This window comes from Dasypus novemcinctus, chromosome 14 (genome assembly GCF_030445035.2).
Source record: "Dasypus novemcinctus isolate mDasNov1 chromosome 14, mDasNov1.1.hap2, whole genome shotgun sequence".
NCBI lineage: Eukaryota > Metazoa > Chordata > Mammalia > Cingulata > Dasypodidae > Dasypus > Dasypus novemcinctus.
The window spans coordinates 34,314,852-34,319,491 of record NC_080686.1 but is presented as its reverse complement, the minus strand read 5'-3'; the positions used below and the strand labels follow the sequence as shown (position 1 = coordinate 34,319,491).

General features: G+C 37.8%; 1 pseudogene; it reads left to right on the top strand.

Moving 5' to 3' along the window:
• Nucleotides 1-215: 215 nt before the first annotated feature.
• LOC101419839 (ras-related protein Rab-11A pseudogene) lies at nucleotides 216-1,848 on the top strand (annotated as a pseudogene).
• The last annotated feature ends 2,792 nt before the right edge of the window (nucleotides 1,849-4,640 follow it).

Below are 4,640 nucleotides of genomic sequence, written 5' to 3'. Positions count from 1 at the left end.
AAAGAAGTAAGAGAGAAGTTTGGTTCTATTTTAATGATAGGAAATGGTGAATGAGCTCCTGCATGCCTATTGCTGTAGGCAGGAGGTTCCCCTGGGCTCCAAGGCATTACCTATCAGACCAAAGCACTAAAATTTCTTTGAACTTGGATTTTAAGTGTGTTGAAATACTGTAATCTTAATTTGCTGTGACACATAAATTATTTCATTTTACACCCATGACCATGAGCATTCAGAATTCTGGGTCAAAGTTTCTGAGTTCTCAGACTAATGTCTATGCCATGAAGAGTTATTACTGCTTCAGGAAAGAAGTATCTTTGCCTTCGGTGGAAAGGTACAGAGCACAAAGTGGTGCTTTCCACTTGGTAGAGCTCATGGAATCTCTCAGGAAATCCGCTTAACCATTGTCTTGAGCTGTTCCTTTAGCACTTTAAGAAATGATTCTTTCAACAAAGAAATGTGAAAGGTTTCCATCCGAGGCTGTTGCAACTCATCTGGGAGTTTTGTCAGTTTTTCATGAGACTATTCTCTGTTTTCACTAAGCTAAAAAAGTTAAGGAAGCACTTTCTGGATCACCTAAACAGTCACCTCTACTGGAGTGCTGGCCATGGTTGCAGAAATGGTTGCCTTTCTTTTTAATTGTGCTATAGGATCAACACCCATTGCAAGAATATAGACTTCAGGCTAATGAAAAAAGAACAGATGGTCACATGTTAATGAAATGTTCAGATGTGCAGCTTTAGAATAATTCAGATAAACTTCAAATCATGAAATAAGTGAAGTATCACATAGCAATATAGCTATTGGTAGCTAGGGCATGCCAAACTCACATGCTGTCAAAAAGAATTTGTTCTGTAGCACTCAGTACATTTTCAATAAAACAACATTAAATTAAAATCATTAATTTAAATTTTATTGGTTTGGTGGATTTGAGCTTAATTTATAAACACGTTTTTGTTTATAGCTATGTAAGAGCTGAAGGAACACAGACTTTACAGAACTACAAAGTTTATATCTACTTCTATTTCCATACATACTTGAGAACATAAAAATAACACAAATAAAAATTTGCAATCTGTTAGAATTCTTTTCCTTTAAAATGCATCCTTGGAGGTTACCCCTGCAGCGATGTCCCCTGGTCCCACCGATAATACTGCTGCTCTCCCCCGCTTACTCCTCTGCCGCACAATGGGCACAGCTTCAATGAGTACGACTACCTCTTTCAAAGTTGTCCTTATTGGAAACTCTGATGTTGGAAAGAGTAAACTCCTGTCGCGATTCACTCGAAATGAGATTAATCTGGAAAGCAAGAGCACCGTTGGTGTAGAGTTTGCAACAAGAAGCATCCAGGATAACAGGAAAATAATAAAGGCGCAGATATGGATCACCGCAGGGCAAGAGAAGTACCGAGCTATAACATCAGCGTGCTATCGTGGAGCTGTAGGTGCCTTACTGGTTTATGATATTGCTAAACATCTCACATGTGAAAGTGTTGAGCCATGGCTGAAAGAGCTGAGAGACCATGCTGATAGGAAAACATTGTTACCATGCTTGTGGGCAGTGAGTGAGTCATCTCAGGGTAGTCCCTACAGATGAAGCAAGAGCTTTCGCAGAAAAGAATGGTTTGCCATTCATTGAGACATCTGTCCCTAGACTCTGCAAATGTAGAAGCTGCTTTTCAGACAATCCTAACAGAGATCTACCATATTGTTTCCCAGCAGCAAATGTCAGACGTGAAAATGACATGTCTCCAAGCAACAATGTGGTTCCTATTCATGTTCCATCAACCACTGAAAATGAGCCAAAGTGCAGTGCTGTCAGAACATGCAAGATGTTTCTCTTCTCCCCTAGAAGGCTGTATATTGTCCATTTCCCAGGACTGAGATTTAAATATATTTGTAATTCTTGTGGTCACCTTTGTGTTTTATTATTTCCTCATACTTGCAAATCTTTCCACGTCTTAAGTCTTTTGATTTCAGCTTTATAAAAATATCAACTTATCTCAAATGATTGCAGCTTTTTGTCATGCTATGGCCTCACTAGCCTTAGTTTAATAAATTGAATGCTTGGATTCCTCAAAAAAAAAAAAAGCATCATTGTAATTTTTGGTATAAACACTGCTCGAACAGATTGGTAATGAGAATAGCTAGTATTTGTTGACAGCTCTACCTGCATTATCTTTTAGAATCCTCACTAGTACCCTATCAGATAGGTACTACCTCTGGCCGGTGTTACAGGTTAGAAAGCTGGTATCTAGACGTCAGGCCCCTTGCCCAAGGCCCATGTCTTGGAAGTCACTGAATTGGGATTCACACTCATCTATTAAGCTACACTAAGAGCTATGAGGTATTAGAATGCATCACCAAGAGGAGAAAGCTTTGCCTTAAAATATAGGTAAGTTTAGCTGTTTGAGACTAATTGTGCAGACAGAGAAATCAGCATCACAGCGTCTCACATGGTCACGTAAGTCCGTGATTCCATGGGCAGCGTTATAATGTTTGCACATCCTTTAAGTCTGGACCTCATTGAGGAGAGGTATGACCCTTTTGTAACTCACCTCTTCCTGCTACCATCCATCCTCCTTGGTATCCCTTGGGAAATTGTTACTTTCCCTGTCACAATAAGTCCCATTCTGAACCATTTCTGAAGAGTGCTGTCATTGTTTCTTCAGACATTGGACTCAAACGTGGTGGCCACAGCAGACTTAGAAGAGTTAGCCCTGCAAACCGCCATGAGCACCCCAAAGCCACAGTGAGGTGCCCTTGAGCTTGTCTTGGGGAAGGGTGAAATCAAGGAGGCAGTGGACAGAGGGGAAGCAAAAGATAAAGCATGGAAGGCCTGGTTGAAGTGGAGACCTCTGCCTCTCCGTGAAAGGAGAGGCAGCATTTAAATGGAAACAAGATTCGTCCGGTGTGGTTCTATCTCGTTTCAACACACTTGCATCCTCAGTATTCACTGGACACTAGAGGCCAGGAGAGCTCCAGCTCCGGGACTGGAATCAAAGGCTCTGATGTGATAGGAAAGAGGAATGAGCACTATTTCAATCATTCTTCTTACAAACAATAAAATGTTGTGAGCTCACTTAAGGTGATGATTCAATTAGATGTATAGAGTATTTTCTTGAAAGTACATAGAAGAAAACACTGGAGAAGAAGCCAAGAAAGATCCAAAACAGTAACTCAAAAAACAATCGAAACTTGTAAAATTTAATAACTCTTCATTTAGCACTGAAAACAGTGGGGTTTTTTTTTCAGTTTAACTTCTGAAAGCAATCTTTTTCAATGACATTTTCAATGTTCTAATAATTCTACAGTGATCATTTTCCTCTAAATCTTTCTAATGCGTATTTTTCCCTTTTTAAAATTAATTATGAATTATTTTTAAACACAAAAATAAGTGTAATATGTATGTAACATCTGAGAAAGAGAGAAATACCTATGTACCCCCTACCAGCTTAAGGAAAAGAACATCCCCCGTCCATTCGAAGCTCTTCAAGTACACGTCCATGTGAGCGTTCAACTTCCTCACGCCTAAGGAACCCACCAACATGAAATCCTCTATCGTTTCTTTGTTTTTCTTCATAGTTTCTTAAAGTGTGCATGTTTCTCAAAATAATATCTTCTGACTACTGATCCATTGATTGTTTATATTGCTGTCTTAAACTTGTTTCCATTTATCTTTCCGTCCTTCTTCCCTCCATCCCTCCTTCCTTTCTCCCTCTCATCCTCCCTCCCCCCTTCTCTCCCTCTCTTCCTTGTTTTCATCTTCTTTTGGACAGACTGGGATTTTAATTTTTTCAGTCCATTATTTTCCTTACATTAATGGACATCTCACAGTCTATTTCTATGGTTTTTAGTAGTTAACCTTAAAATTCTAACATGAATACTTAATGAAATCTACAATTAGTCAAAATTTTTACCCTTTTCCAAAAGAATACAAGGGCTTTAGAACAGATTAACTCTGATCACCCACATCCCAGCATGCATGTTATTGTATAAGTCTTTGTGATCCTCTCCCATTTTAATGCCCCAAATTAGTCATTATTAGTATTGTTTTAAATAGTCAATATTATATAAATTTACAAACATTTTTGTCATTTTCTTTTCCCATTGTGTTTTCTTGAGTCTCTGACCTATCCTTTGGATTATTTTCCTTTGGCCTGAAATAGATCTTTTTGTAGTTGTTTTCAAATGGTCTCTAAGTGGTAAACACTCCCAGCTTTTGTTTCTCTGATAATGATTTGATTTTATACTTGGTATTAAAGAGTAATTGTACTGAATATAAAAATCAAAGTTGATTGCTATTTTTTCCCAGCACTTTTTGTTTCTTTTAGTTTTTGTTTTGTCATATATGCTCTGTCTTTGGTATTTACCGAATTGTTTCTATTTATGAGATTTAGGACCATCATGCTTCCTGAATTTGATAATTCATGTTTTATCAGTTCTGAAAGTTTTTCAGTCATTACTTTTTCATATATTGTCTTTTCCCCATTCTGTCTATTACTTATTTCTGGAATTCTAACTTGATACACCTTAAACTTTCTAAATCCATGTCTCTTAAATTCCCTCTCATATTTTTCTACCTCTGTTTCTCTCTGCTCATAATGGATAATTCTTCAGGCATAATTTCATGGTCACTAATTC